This window comes from Neovison vison, chromosome 2 (assembly GCF_020171115.1).
Source record: "Neovison vison isolate M4711 chromosome 2, ASM_NN_V1, whole genome shotgun sequence".
NCBI lineage: Eukaryota > Metazoa > Chordata > Mammalia > Carnivora > Mustelidae > Neogale > Neogale vison.
This window is the reverse complement of record NC_058092.1, coordinates 199702479-199718657: the sequence shown is the minus strand read 5'-3', so window position 1 is coordinate 199718657 and position 16179 is coordinate 199702479. Positions and strand designations below refer to the sequence as shown.

The window sequence follows — 16179 nt, the reverse complement described above, 5'->3', positions numbered from 1 at the left end:
GGAAGCATATTCTAGAAACTTGTCCCTTGTTGGTTTTAAAAATCAAAAATACCTTCTCTCAACCCATTTTTCTAACAAATTAGTTCGTAACATTTTTTCGTCACAAAAACAGATTATGAATATTTTCCATGCTGTAGATCCTCTACATCTTCATTTTGAATGACTGATGGTGACCATAGGGCCATGTTGATCATCATTCATTTAATTAATCTCCTACACGTAGGCACTTAAGTAGTTTCAAATTATTCACTACTATAAATAATACTTCAATGATAGGCCTTATGTCTTAAGTCTTTGCATATATCCGTGATTAAATAATAGATTGTAATACATTCTTAAATCCCTACAAGGGAAATAGCTGAATCTTGACACATATTTCCAAACTGCTTCTCCTTAAACACTGCATCAATGCATAGTACTCTGACCAAGAATGCACAAGAGTTCACACTTTCTTATCGTTTTTTAATTCTTGGTCACTTGGTAGGTTAATAAGCAATGGCATCTCTGTTGACAACCCGCCATGTATCTTGCTATACCGTGTTTCTGTCTGTCTGCTGCCCAGTCTCCTTCAGGGATCCCTGCAGTGGTTTTCTGGAGTCAGATGGCAAGTGTTCTCATTTCATGAGCTCCCTGTAGGAGATCTCCTACTCCCCTGAGAGCCACATATCCACTGAATGCTAGCTCTGTGAAGGAAGGCACTGCATCTGTGTCAGTGGTTGGCACTACATAGACATTCAACAAAATGTTACTGTATAAATGGATGAATGAATGAATGAACTCATATACTGATGGCACCCAAACCTCTCTCTGCAGTCCAGACCCCTCCTCTAAACATGTTCTCTTTCCTCACTTCAAGATCTCTACTTGGATTTCCCCCAGACTCTGACAATCCCTATATGCCAACCAAACCACCACCTCCATCACCAACAGAACCTGTCCCAGGTCCAGCACAGACATCCCAATCTGCAGAATGACTATTAAAGCCAAGCTAAGTGTTGCCTCCAGCACATAAAAGTCATTTTGTAGCCACCCCTACAGGTACAACTAAGAGTTCCATTCAATAACACCCCTCTGGGGGCTTGCCACCAGGCCACATTTTAAGATCAAGCCAGTGAGAAGATAAGGTGAAAATGTGGTCCTGGGGAAAGTGGCTGGCTATTCAGTGGAGATATCAGAAACCACTTCAGATTTCCTCTGAAATTAAGAAGTTGTATTTACTGAAGTGAAACATTTGAATTGCGTTCTCTTGAAAAGAGATGTTTTCAAAATAAGAATTTCTAACAAATGGGGATCCATGAAATCCCAGGGAGAAGTTGTCTGACTCAATTGTCAGACTGTGGCCATCCCCCACCCTGGTTCTGCCCATCACCCTAGACCTACTTTATTTGTAAGAGGAAGGTAACAGGGAGCAACTAACCTCTCAGGGCTATGTGACAAATGGCAAGAAGAAATCATTCTAATCCACTTCATTATCAAAAGTGCCTTCTTACCTCTGTGAGAAGGTGCTAACACTTTCGTATTCTGGGCAAAATGGAGTAAGTCGGGAGTAGGGTCACTGGGGTAGGGCTGGGTTTAGGTTAAGGCAAGTTAAGACACTTACCTCAGGCACAAGATGTAAGGGGACCCCAAAAAAATCTCAGTAGCCAAGACACATAACATTTTAATGCAGTGTCTACAAAAATCAAAATTAATGCCAAAAAATCCATGACGAGCGAACATCAAAGTTTCAAAAAGAGACAGAGTCTCACCCAGAAGATGCCTGACCCCACCCACTGGCCTTCCCTGATGAGAATGGGGGCTGAGGGCATTTTGTCACAAAAATCAATAAGTTGACCAAACACCACTGCAAGGCCCAATCTTCCATAGACTTGACCCTAATACACACACCATAGCAGTCACGAGCAGAGACTCGGAAACGAGGCCTCTCCAGCTTGAATCAACGGGCTTAGAACAAGTAGATGAAACATCATGCCTGTGTCCTCATTTATAAAATGAGATCATAACAGGACCCCTCACAGGGGTCCAGAATTAAGCTAGTGTTTGGCATGTGTCACCATTAGGAAGGAGGGGGATGGACGATCATTTACTGGCGCCTCTCTAAATGCCTGCACACTTCACATCATATTCCTACCCTCCAGCAATGTCAAAGGGATCAGCCTCCATCTGCAGCTGGTACTGAGGCTCAGAGCAGGGAAGAGACCAACCCAGGGTCCCACTGTCCATCAGCAGACAAGGCAGAGTCCATCCTGGGTCTGCAGACAGCAAAGCACACTGGAGGCTAAGCTCAAACAAGGGCTGGTGTGGGACCCTAGCTAGATGGTAGGGCTTGGACTCCTGCTTGGCAGGTAGCCTGGGTTTTGAGGGGAGCGTGCCTCCCTACAAATATTTCTTGGAGAGGTAGAGGTTTGCTGGGCAGACCCAGAGGACTGGAAGCTGTGGGGGGTGTCCCAGGGGTCTCTAAGCCCCCTCTCTGCCAGTGAGCTGTCTCCCAGTCAGGCTCAGGACATGTCACACACAGCACAATTTTGTCATGGTTCCTCACACAGCCAATCAGGCAGGCCAGAGGCCTTGCTTTCCTGCACCTGCGTGAGGCAGTGAGAGAGAGGCACGGGGCAGGAAGCTGCCCACTCCTGTCGCCTTCAAACTGAGGGGAGCCTCAGGCTAGGACAGGAGTCACAGGGCAGAGGTTCAGTCCCAGCTGGGCTGCTGCGATGCCTTCACCAGGTTATTCCCCCTCTCCGACACTAGCTTTCTCCTCATTGAAATGGTTTTGGTGATCTCAGTCTCCCCTCTAGCCTTTATGCACTGACCACAGAAGATACGTGGGACATGAGTCCATGTGGATGCACTGGAGAGGTGCCTGAGTGGGCTGAGAGCCTGGGGCTGTGCATGGTGGGCCGGTGCAGAGGAGAAATTCCCTGTCCGTGCCCGTGTGCAGGGAACCAGAGGCGGATCTACAGTAACAGCAGAGGGAGGGGTTCCCAGAGAGTGCCCACGTGGGCCGCCCAAGATAGGTATCACTGCCCATCCGCGCTCCCACCCCACCTACCCTGCATAAATCCGTAGCGTCATTAGAACTCTGCTTTGGGATGCGTCAGAAGCACAGGGCCCAGGGCATCTGGCTCGCGGCTGCGCGCTGGAGAGTCAGCTGGGTTGCTGATGCTTGGGCAGCTAAAGCAACATTGACCTTTTCTTCCCTGACTTTCTGTGGAGTGATTTGCCAACCTGTGAAACCTCAGGATATAAGAAAGCAGCTTGGCAGTTTTTTTAGAAAGTTGAACATATACTCACCCAGCAGTTAGGCTCCTGGCTGTTTACCCTAGGAAAATAAAAACTTACCTTCATACAAAACCTACACATGAATGTTTATAACAGGTGTATTCATAGCTGCCCAGACCTGGAAACAATCGAAATGGCCCTGAGCAGGTGAAGGAACAAATAAACTCAGGTATATCCGGACAATGGGATGTTTCTCCCCAGTAAAAAGGAACACCCTACTGACCCACACAGCAACCTGATGGACCTCAAAGTCTTATAGGAAGTGACAGAAGCCAGTCTCAAAAGACTACATACTGTGCTATCCCATTTCCATGACACTCTGGAAAAGGCAAAACTCCAGGAACAGAAACTACATCAGGGGCATGAGCACCTGTGTGGTGTGACGTGGACAGGAGACAGTGATGTCACCATCCCTTTGCTTCTGCCAACGCAGGCCCCCAAAACAGAGACCTCTGAACATGGAACGCACGACCTCGTTCCCCGCCTGCCCTGCCCAGGGGCCACACAGCCGAAGCACTCAGGATGGCCATAACCGCAACCCACCCTAGCTTCTCCACGGTCCCCCGGGAGCCCTGTCCACACACACTCCCTCCAGCTCCCACTTCCCTCTCCTCATACCACCACATCTCACACCTCATCTGGATGCCAGGGCGAGTACCAGCTGTCTGTGAAGGAGCAAGATGAGAAGGGACAGAGCTTGGTCACTACGGCCGCAGGGTCTCCTTAGGGGCCCCTCAGGGCCTGAGACTTCCCACAGAGTCTGCCTCAAGCTCCTGAGAGCCAGTGTTCCCGAGAGAGCTCTGATCTCCCTCTGAGCTCAGCAGCACGGTGGAACCCTCTGCGGGACAGCCCTTCCCTCGGCCCTCCGTGTTTGCTGAGCAGACACCATGCGGCAGCTGCAACATCGGGCTGTACCTTCTTAGGGGCAGGGAGGAGCCAGATCTGGGGTTGTGGGTAAGAGAAGCACCCCCCACCTGTCTCTGCAGCTGAGAACCTACCAAAAGAGGACCAGATGTGCAACTGCGGACAATGGGTCCTCAAGAGAAAGAGGTCATGGGTAGCATGTGGAAAGGGATGTTCCACCTGCCTCTCCCCATCCTGCTGCGGCTGCTACTCCAAAGGGCTTCACGAACGTCGTGGCCCCATCTGCACAGGCCAGGGCCAGCCAAAGAGCCGGAACAGGGCGGTGAGCAGGAAACAAGGTCAGTGCAAGCAGACAGGCTCTCTGGAGAGGAGAAGGGAGCCCAGGAAATCATGGTGCAGCTAAGTCAAGAAGGACCAGGAGAGTAGACTGACATGGACATGGTGTTCTAGATAATGAGAAGATCTTGAAGGTGTGGGAGAAGAGATAAACAGATTGTAGAAATAAATAGATTCTATATAAACAAATTCTAGAAAAGTTATTCCTGGCTAGGACTCCCGGCCTGGAGCAGGGAGAAACGAGAAGCAAGAAGAGCCAGGGCCTCAAGTACACCCCAGGTATAGGCAAGGAGCACTCTGGCCACGAGGGTCATGGAAACACAGAGGCAAAGGTACGTCTAAGAGAAGGTGACGGCATGAAGAATGGCTCAGTGCATCTAGAAATAGAGCAATCCGCACCAGCCCAGGCCACACACCAGAACCCCCCCCCCCAGTGGGGCCTTGCTCCTTGAAGAGGACCACTTCATTGGTCTGGGTGGGGCCCCAGCAAGTGTGTTTTCTACAAGGTCCCAGGTGTTTTTGATGCATCCCCAGGAGAGGCAAGCGGGCTGGGAAGAAGTCGCAAGGCCCTGGAGGAGTGCCTTGCTTAAGAATCCCTGAGCAAGGTGATCCCAGAGCTGTGAGTGGAGGCCAGATGAGCTCCTGGGCCGACTGTGAGCTAGCAAGGGCCAAGGGTGCCAGGCCCACCAGCAGGCCAGCTCAGGGTGCGTGGGAATGGGACCTCTGAGTCTGCCTCTGTGGCAGCCTTAATTCCCTAGTAAGACACCATCATCACCCCGAGCTTGGAGTTTTGGGCCGGACCTGACTCACTGCATCCCCACCTAGCTCCAAGGGCAGACCCAGAGCAGCCTCAGACAGATCTGATTCAAATCCTAGCTCTACCTCTCCCTAGCCTTCTGCCTTCGTGACTTACAGTCTCTGAACCTCCATGCATGCACCTGTAAAATGGGAGCAGTATCTTCTCACCAGACTGTGGAAAGAATTAAGCACATGAATATATGTGAGAGGCCATCCAGCACAGGCTAGATGTCTGCACAATGCCCACACCTCTTGCCTTGTGGCTAGCAGCACCCCGACCCCACTCCGCAAACATCCCACCCTAGCCCGCTCCCTTTGTGTGTGTTGTTGCCTTTAGGCTCCTGAAATCTGCCTGCCCTCCCTGGAGGAACCTAAGACCAGATAGCTCTCTGTGGGTGTGCTCTGGAGCCTTGGTCACTTTTTAGGGTCCAGCCCCAAAGCCAGGGCAAGCTGGACCCCACCCTAGACCTGGCTTCTCTTCTGTAACAGCCCACCCCTGGCCTGTCTGCCGACAGTGTCCTATCTCAGATTTTCTCACAACGAGGCACTGGCTTGAAAGGAGAGCAGGATACTTGGTAGATTAAATCAAGGCTTCAGAAGTATGTCCTGGGATTCGCAGAGACAAAGCTAGAAGTGGCGAGTTGGCCATCTTAAAGATAAAAAGTGGGAAACAGGAACAGGAGTGCGTTCCCCAACAGCCAGCTCCAGGGCGAGTACAAGAGCATGGGTAGTGGCAAGTGTCCCTGTAGACAGTGGCTGATGGGAGAGTAGAACAAGTAGTGTTGGAGGTTCCCTGAGAGGCTTAACAACCAGTTCCAGCGCAAGGAGCAGCAGCGGCCTGGGTGCTGCCCCAAGTCCTCTTCAATTAGCAAGTGTCCCCACCTCCTCCACCAGCCGAGGGCAGAGAACTCCCACTGGCAGAGAACAGCAGAGCCCACCCACAAGCCTACATCCTGCCTCAAATGACTCGGTTATTTCCAGAAGTTGAGGAACACCCCCATGAAGACTAAGATGGGGACTCTGATTGACAGGAACTGGGTGGTTTGCACCTGCCCCGACCATTGTTAACTTCCTTTTTCTGATTCCAGGCCAAGCACTCCCATTTAGCACACACCTCTGTGGTTTGTGCAACAGTAACAGAATGTAGGAACTCGCCAGGTCCTGCAGGAGGGTCCCTGGTTTTGTATTTCGGTATGTGCACTGACTTCCACATTGCCTGAAATAGCCAGGGAGCAGTTCCCCTGGCCAGACCCTCCAAGCTTAGCTGCAACCGAGCTCTCACCGTCTGCACAAAGACATGGGCTAGAGACAGCACAAGGAACAAGAGGCCCAGCCCCCATCATCAGGGAGCCGCTCCGCTGCTAGTCTGTGGCTTGCTCTCCAACCTAAGAAGTGCAGGTCAAGTGTACGTGGCCGTCCCTGGATGAGCATCTGCTGGCAGAGCTGTCCATGATCTCTAATCTTAGAAAAATTGTAGGGTAGATATCGTTACCCCCTGACATAAAGGTGGAAAGCAAGCCACAGAGAAAATGACACGCAGAGAAAATTGGGAACTTGTCTGAACTCAAACTGCTAATAAGCATCAGAATCAAGGACAAACCCAGACTTTTCTGACTTCAAAGCCCTTCACCCTCCTCCACCAGTCCAGGGTGACCCGACACAGTCAGCAACAGCGGTGAGAATATATGTAGCTGGAAGGTCTTACTGCCAACAGCCCCGAAGGGGTTCCCCAGCTGGATCTGCGAAGATGCTGCTGGTCCCTGGCCGGAGGTCCGGTGCCCAGTCTGCTGTGTGGCCCCAGCTCCCGCTGCAGGCCAGCTGGCCCAGAACAGGGTGATCTCACTATCCCCAGAGGCAAGAGCTGACCTCTGGGAACCACAGAGGCTGACAGTTCACGAGCCTGGGGACAAGGAGGCCACCCGCTGGCCGGTCCCTCTGGGGCTGCCACCTGCAGCACACCCAGCATCAACACTCAGCCTCCAGAACAAGCTGCCAGAACTGTGGCTCGATACAGCTTTCTCTGTGTGGCGGGTTGTTGGATTAGTAAACAGGGAAGGAGCAGAACCGCCCTGGGTCCACGCCCTGGCCTTGAAAGCTGACACTCAGGGGTGCAACAGGTGTGGGCTCCCCCTGGCCTGCCTCCCCGCAGAGGGCAGGCAACCCATCTCATCCATTTGGGGACTTTTTTGAGGTTCCTTGCTTCCTTGTGATCCTCCCCAGTGCCATTCTCGCATTTCCTGTGCATGTAGAACTAGGTTTGGGTAAGAAAATATTTCCGACACAACCAGAAACTCACTAGGCTGTAGGATGCTCTTTCTGGTTAAACACTTATCCAGGGGTCAGAAGAGAAATGTAAATCCTCTGAACATGAAGCTGATTTGAAAAGTAAAACTTCATCGGCAGACACCCTTCCAGAGCCTTATTCTGGGTGCTTCGTGTTACAGGCGGGGAAGTGAGTCGCCTGCACCCCTGAGTGTCAGCTTTCTCTTACCCTGTCCACCTGTCTCCCACTTACCCCACAGTGGCAGACCGGGGAGCACAGCTCCGACACGGCACTCCCTTGCTCCAGTGTCTTCAATGGCCCCTGTGTTCTCAAGGAGCACTCCCAAGCTCTTGGCCCTCAGTGACATAGCCCAGCCTCCTTCCTTGCCTCACTTCTCGCCGCACCTCCAATGCTGTCAGGCCAAATGAACTGTCCACTCATAATCTGATCCTTCGCCTTTACTCAGGATTCTCTCCCTGGGATGCCCCTCCTTCAGCTCCACCTAACCCTCCTTCAGCTCCACATAACCCTTCCAAACACAGCTCCTGGATGCCTCCGTGACCAGGCATCCCCGATGCCACAACTGAGAAATAACCCTCTTCTCTCCAACTTCCAAACTCCTCCCGCCACTGAGCCACCTTGTGATTAGAAAGTAGTCACTAGCAGGCCATAATGAAGCGGGAGAGCGAGGCTCTTGCCTCACAGAGTCCAAGAACGAATCTTGCGGATGGAGAGTGAACAAAGTGACAGAACTGTTTTAAGCAAGGAAGGAGCAAAAGATCTCAGGAGTGAGAGGGTCGCAAACAAGCAAGTTGCCACTGAGGGCTTTTGTGGTTGGTCTTTTATTGAAAAGTGACCAAGGAACTTAAATCTTGTTAAAGTCTCTACCACTGATAGGACCATTGAGTAAGGACTGCGGTAATATCTTTAATGGCTTACTTCTTCTTTACGGCTTGGTCATTCTTTGTGGTCACAATGTGACCCACCTACCACTGACTCCCAGGGCAGGGTGGTCTGGTTTGTTCTCTTAACTCTGGTTGTGTTAGGCTTCAGCATTTCTGGGATTTGGGGTGAACCTGATCATGTGGCCCCCTATATGAGCCTAATCACTAGCCCCCTACCTATCCCTTTCTCCCTAGCTTCCCTTCCCCCCCTTACTCAATGACAGCACTTCCCAGTCTCCAATCCTACACCACACTATAGATCTCACTTAGTAATTACACCAGGTGCTCAGGATTATGATCACCTCCAGGACCAGGGGAAAGGGGGAGCCTGGTAGCCAAAGCCACTTGTGCCGGGATACTACGTGTGGAGTCAAGCAGAATAAAAGTGAGCGTTTCATAATTCCCAAATCTATCAATACCTACTGCCTGTAAGAACTGGGGCGCCCAACACTTTCTTCCCTGTGTGATCATTAGGCATGAATACACTTTATCTTCCTCTTTCCTGTATTTCCTCCACTCCAGGTTTCTATCAATTATAAAATGACACAATCATTTAATTACATGGGGGGAGGGGATCCTCACATTAAATACACATGTCAAAATTGAGACTATTCAGACACTTTAAATTGTGCAGGGAAAGAAGTATTTCTTGGAACCAAGGTGATGTTTTCGAGGGGAGAGTCTGCGAGAGATCCCTTCTGCAAGGGGAAGCAGTGGAATCATGGGGGGGGACTTGCCCCCCATTAATTTACATAATTAAATGTTTCCTGGAGGCAGGTATGTGAAAAGGAAAACTAAAAAGTTACCAGGCTCTGTGTACTGATTGCAAAGTATTGCCCTGCTTTGTTTGGTTGGTTTTTTTCCCCTTTTGGTTATATGGACTTCTGCCCATCCCCACTGGATTCCCCTGTTCTTTACTCACCCTTCGTTCCCTACAAGGATGATGGCAGTCCCTCCTTACCACCGCACTCCCACACCCACACCTGCAGCTGCTGCACATATGCTGGATGCAAGGAGAAGGTGAGAGCCTCATGTACTCACGCATCCGTGGAAGAGGCGGACAACGCCACCCAACCCAGTAAAGGGGTGGTCTGCATGCTCTGGCAGAAACACAGAAGGAGGAATCATTGGGCCCTGCCTTTAGTACGTCCATCTCCCAGCCTTCTGTCCCTCGAGTCTCCATCTGGTCCACACCCAAAGAGTGGGAGGAGGAAGCCCATGGGTTCACTGTAGTGCACTGTAGTGCACTTCAACCTTACTCTTTTTTTATTATTATTATTTCTTTTCAGTGTAACAGTATTCATTGTTTTTGCACCACACCCAGTGCTCCATGCAATCGTGCCCTCTCTAATACCCACCACCTGGTTCCACCAACCTCCCACCCGCCCCCCCCCCGCCCCTTCAAAACCCTCAGATTGTTTTTCAGAGTCCATAGACCTTACTAACTCTTGATATGTTCTGCCCAACCTCCCTAACAGTTTCCTCATGTATGCATCTGGATCTCTTTGTATCCTTTAAAAAGCCATATCCGAGTGCTACATTGGGTGATACTATTATTACTATTGCTATTGTTATTATTATCAAGTTAAAAACACAAAGACCAACAGATAAGTCCCTTTTCTTCTGCATGTTACTTTCCATGTTGAAGCATATTTGATTTATAACTGATGTATAAACCGTTTCATTGTATCAATCGTCTATCATCATATCATAAACATAGCCTATGTTGCCTTTTCCCTTAAATGATAAGGTTTAATGACCAAGAAGCATGCTCTTGGTCTATTGCCTGTAATTCATTCTCTTGCTCCCTAATCACGGGATGCTTGGGGTGTCTCGGTTGCTATTATGGGCGATGCTGGAATAAAAAGGATCCCCACGCAATCTTTTTGTTTCCTGTGAATCATCGGGGAAGATGAATTTTCAAAAATAGGATTAACCATTTGCTAAAGGGAAAGAGCAGTTTCCAAACTTCTGCCAAACCTTGATTATTTCTCTCCAGAAGTGTTTCCTCAACTCATGGTGGTGGTAGCAGCTAATTCAAATGGCACAGGTTTTAAGTTCAAATCCCAGCTGACTTACTTACTGTCTGAGGATGAAGGACCTTACTTCTCTAAGCCTCCATTTCCTCATCTGTAAAATGGGAGTAATGAAACTGAGCTCATTGTGGGGATTAAAAAAGATGGCAGGGCACCTGGGTGGCTCAGTGGGTTAAGCCGCTGCCTTCGGCTCAGGTCATGATCTCAGGGTCCTGGGATCGAGTCCCGCATCAGGCTCTGTGCTCAGCAGGGGGCCTGCTTCCCTTCCTCTCTCTCTGCCTGCCTCTCTGCCTACTTGTGACCTCTCTCTGTCAAATAAATAAATAAAATCTTTAAAAAAAAAAAAAAGATGGCAAATACCAGGACCCTGCCCAGTGTCTCTTTATTTTAAGTACTAAATCCCTTCCTCTTACCCTCCATACTTTCTTTCTCCCTGGAATTATTTGGGACAAGTGGCTTTTCACCTCCCTGGTTTCCCATCCTTCTTGAACTGTATTTCCCACAAAAGCCTCTGGCCATGGAACATGAAATACCTCTGAACGGTACTGCCCAGAAGAAATACCAAGCCAGCCATGAATTCAGACCACGTGCATAACTTAAAATTGTTCTGGTAACCACATTTATAAAGTAGAAATAAAGAGCTGGAATTAATTAAGCCATTTACTCAAATATATTTTTATTTAACCCAGTATCTCCAAAATATTATTTTCAATATGCAATCAATATTTTTAAGTATCAATTAGATATTTCACTTCACATTTCTTTTTCTTGTTGTTTGAAACATCTTTGATATCTGATGTGCATTTTATAATACAGCACATCTCAGTTTAGACTGGCCATATTTCAGGTGTGGTTAGAGGCTTCTGTGTTAGATAGCACAGGTGGCAGACTTGGAGACCTAAGATTCTAACAGGTGTGCAAATGCTTCGGGCCATCAGCCAAAGGCTTAAGAGTGTTGCCTGGGTATTATGGAGGGCACGGCTTGCATGGAGCACTGGGTGTGGTGAAAAAATAATGAATAATGTTTTTTCTGAAAATAAATAAATTGAAAAAAAAAAGGAGTGTTGCCTGGAAAATCTTTTCAGGTGCAAAATGCACATGTATTTTGATAGTTTGCATAACAAATGGAAATAGATGCATGTCCTCACTTGGAAATAAATAAATAAATGTAAATAAATAAATTTTAAAAAGCTCTATAGTGTGGCTCAAGAACTCCAAGGAGCTCACCTTTTTTCTCTCCCTCCTGCACAAGATATCTGCCCCTTGCCCCCCAAACGACCAAGCTGGCTTGCTTTCCTACTGTGAAGGTCACATGGGGACAGGGGGTGCCGAGACTTCATTTCTACACTTAGTGTCTAATAGACATCTCTACCTTTGTCTGTTCAAACCTTTATGCTGGAATAACCATCACTTTGCAGATATGTTCTTTCTGCCCATGATCTAGCTCAAAATAGGACGATTCCATTCTCCCTTTTGCTCTGGAGTCATCCACTTCCCTCTCCCACACACTACACTTAAAACATCATCAAATCTCATATTCAGAAAGTATCTAGAATCTCGGCACTCTGATCACTTCCCATTATCTCTACTATCACTTTGGGAAGAGCCAACAATACATCTAGCCTGAATTACTACAACATTCTTTTAACTGATAGTCTTGCTTCTTCCTTTGCTACCCATAGAATAGCTTAAATGATTCTTCTTTAAAATGCAAGCATGCATCAGTCAGTGCGAAACACATATTTTTAGTGACAATTAAAATGATATAAAAATACACACTACTTAGGAATAACTCTAAACAAAATATGCACTATTTTATAAGGAAAATTATAAAACTTATTTAAATATTTAAAGGAACATCTAAATAAATGGTACAAACCATGTTCATGAATTGGAGAAGTCATTTTCATAAAGATGGTATTGCTCTCCAAATTGCATTTTCAGTCAAACCTAAACATAGCTTTTTTGCAGAGTCTGATAAACTGTTCCTAAAGTTCATATGAATTTTAGGATTTTATGAATTCATACCAAGAATGACAAGACAGAATGGAAGAAGAAGAAAAAAAAATAGTTCTTTTCAGATATTAAAATCTGTTATAAGCCTAGAATTAATCATATCATATAGTACTGTCAAAGAGATAAACAGACAGACAGTACTGAGAGCCCAGAAATAGAACTTCATATACATGACAAGGTGATTCACAACAGAGTGGATGTAGATAAGTGGCTGAAGAATGGCCTTTTTATTTTTTAATTTTTTTTTAATTTTTATTTTTGAGAGAGAGAGAGAGTTACCACAAGCAGAGAGAGAGGGTCAGAGAGAGAAGCAGACTCCCCATTGAGCAGAGAACATGATGTGGGGCTCAATCCCAGGACCCTGGGATCATGACCTGAGCCGAAGGCAGATGCTCAACCAACTGAGCCACCCAGGTGCCTAAGAATGGCCTTTTTAAGTAATACAGCTAACATTTTTGGTTATCCATATGGGAAAAACAATATAAAATAAAACGTTACCCTTTATCTCACGTCATACAGAAAAATCATTTTTAGATGAGGGATTTCTACATGTGAAAGGCAAAATTATAAAAGAAAATAATAATGTAAGAGAATAATTGTATGACTTCATAGTAGAGAAGAATTTCTTAGATAATACACGTGTATCATAAAAGAACATATGGATAAATGAAGCTCATTTGAGATTAAGAAATCTGATCATTAGCAGAAATTGCCAAGAATGTAATGAGACAAGGCACAAACAAGAGTAAAATATAATATATATATCTGACAAAGGATTACTATCCAAATATGTATTAAATTATAGAAAATCAGTAGGGTAAAGACAGATGGTGCCAACAAGAAATGGACAAAAGATTTGAACAGGAAAAGGGATCCACAATGACCAATAAGCATATAAAGAGATGCCCAACCTTAGTAATTCAGGAAATGCAAATTAAAGGCCTAGGTAGATTTTCATTTTCACTAGATTGGCAAAATTAAAACTTCAGCATATCAAATGTTGGTGAAGATACAGAGCCACAGAAACTTTTACGGACTGCTGATGGGTGGGTAAAATGGTGCAGCTGGTTCAGAAAAGCAATTTGGTATCATCCAGTAAGGGTGAAGATTGTACACCTACCAATTCCACTTTCAGGGCTTATACCTTAGGGAATTCTTGCACACCTACCCTGGGATATATGTGCAAGAGGCGTCCTAGCAATACCTAACAAGTGCTGGAGCTCCTAACAGCTTATAGTAGAAAAACAAGAACAAAAACATAAAAAAATCCCAGTGTCCACCAGAATTAACTTGGGGACATATTCTAAGGTTTATGTATATATCACAGAATATTATACAGCAAGCAATAAACATGAATGAATCAGAAGCACATGCAACAATACAAAGGCGTTCCAGAACCACACTGTGGAGCAAATGAAGCACATCTTAAAAGACTTAAAAAATTCCTATTTACAAAGTCCAAAAAACGTGCAAAACTGAGTAACACATATTTAGCAATTTAAACATGTGAGGTAAAATTAGAAAGAAAAGCAAGGGACCAATAATCCCCAAATTCTGGGCAACCATATTCTCTGACAGGAGAGGGAGAGGCCAAGCCTATGAAGGACCTCAAAGATGCTGATGATTAAAAAAAAGAAAAACATGGGCGCCTGGGTGGCTCAGTGGGTTAAGCCTCTGCCTTCGGCTCAGGTCATGATCTCAGGGTCCTGGGTTTGAGCCCTGTATCAGGTTCTCTGCTCAGCGGGGAGCCTGGTTCCCCCCACTCTCTCCCTGCCTGCCTCTCTGCCTACTTGTGATCTCTGTCAAATAAATAAAATAAAATTTAAATTAAAAAAAAAATAAACAAAAACACTTAGGTGATATTTTCTATACCCTATACACTGTTTCTAAATTTTCTTTTCTACCTACTCACCATTTAGAATCACCCTGTCCGGGGAGAACAGCCCAAATCCTCACACTGAACAGGAAGGCCCTCCCTCACCTGACCCCGTGGCATCCCTCTCTGGCCAGGTCACTGGCCTGCTCTCACCACTCTCTACCCCGCTATTCTCCCCCCAGACCCCCACCAGGCCTCCTGCAAGGCACCTTGACGTTCTCTAGTCCCCTGCCCCAGAATGATTCTCAAAAATCACAGGGCTCAGACCCTCCCTTCCTTCAGGGCTCCACCCAGAAGTACACAGGTTTCCAGTCTCCCGACCCCCCACTCCCAAACCCCTGCTCCCCATCCCAGTGCAGCCCACGGCACCAAGCACCGCTGCCCCCGATGCCTTTAACAGTGCTGGGAGGAAATGGCTTCTGATAAATATTTCTCAAATAATTAAATGGATAATTTTGCAGAATATCATGTCAACATTAAAATATCCCTGGAAAGAGTAATACATAAAATCCCAAGTTGCTGAATTAACTCCTTGTCACTTGAGAGAAGCGGGGACAAAAGATGAGTTCAGTGTTCTATAAGGTACGATTTCAGGAGAGAAAAGCAAATTCTCTGTGAGTCAGGTGGTCCTGCTTATTCAGAAAATATTGGCATTTCTAAGGTTTGTTGTGGTGATTCACATGAAGAAAGGGAGGCCTGAAGAGGCCCTTACTTACCAGACCCCGGGAATGACCACCAGACCAGAATAAAGGTAGCTCTCTTGGTCCCCAGGAAGCGGCCCTTACAGCTCAGCACCCTTCAGAGGCCTGTGGGGTTCTGGGCAGAGGAGCCTTACAGTCAGCCTCCCCTCTCCATCCCTGGGATTTAGCACAGACAGGCCCACGTCCAACCTCTCTCACGTGTGGCAACGTCACCTGCCTTAGCAGAACCTTGAGAAAGGGCTTGACCTGAGGTAGGAGGATGAGGAAGGGAGCTGGAGCCCAGCCCAGCTCGGCAAACTCCAACAGTGACAGACACCCCAGCAGACGCATGTTTTCAAGTGGCCCCCGCCACCTGTACCACCCACCCGGCACACACTTTCTGCTCATCAGCCCACCCCCTGTCCCACATCCACAAGCCCAGACCAGGCACTGGTGGCCGCATGGACTCCCATGCCAGCTCTCCAGGAGGCAGCCAGTAGGCCCCACCCTGACAGACAGGACCTCCATGCCCACCTCGGGTCCAGTGTGGCCTGGCCAAGAACAAGATGACCTACCCAGAGGTGTGGCGGTCAGGGCCTGCCGACGTCAGGTGACATGGGTGCCCCCAGATCCAGCCCAAGCCCCTCAGGCCTGGGGGAAGAGGATCCGGCCAGCATTGTTAGTCTCCAACAATGTTTCACTATGAATCACTTGAGCTGCGTTTCTGCTCATTTCCTGGAGAAAGCAGAAGTGGAGAGTCAGCAGATGACCCAGACAGTAACACAACTGCCTGAGCTCTGGTAGATGACTCGGGCCCTGTGGGAAGGCCCCTAAGGGCAGGGTGCTCAGTGGTCAAGCAGTGCTGGCTGGAGCAGAGGACAGAGGAAAAGCTAGTGAGGAGTGGACACGGAATTTAGCCCTGTGCTGTCCAGCTGGACTTCCCCCTTGCACCTCTGGTAAAATACAATAGTGGTGCTTGGGCGAGTTTAGTCAGAGATGTGTCTAACAGGCATCCATGACATTGCATGGGGTCATCTGCCTCTTCTCACTCGGGTCCAGAGAGAGCTCTCCACTTGGAGTCCTTAAT

At 47.6% G+C, this 16179-nt stretch overlaps 1 protein-coding gene across 3 annotated transcripts in view; it reads right to left on the bottom strand.

Moving 5' to 3' along the window:
- WDFY4 (WDFY family member 4) overlaps positions 1-15775 on the bottom strand; it is a 268432-nt gene extending 252657 nt beyond the window's left edge. For all 3 annotated transcript variants that reach the window (XR_006383317.1, XM_044240003.1, XM_044240004.1), the window contains exon 1: positions 15668-15775. The gene's annotated coding sequence lies outside the window, so the exon portion shown is untranslated. The remainder of the gene's footprint in view (positions 1-15667) is intronic.
- Between the last annotated feature and the right edge of the window lie 404 nt (positions 15776-16179).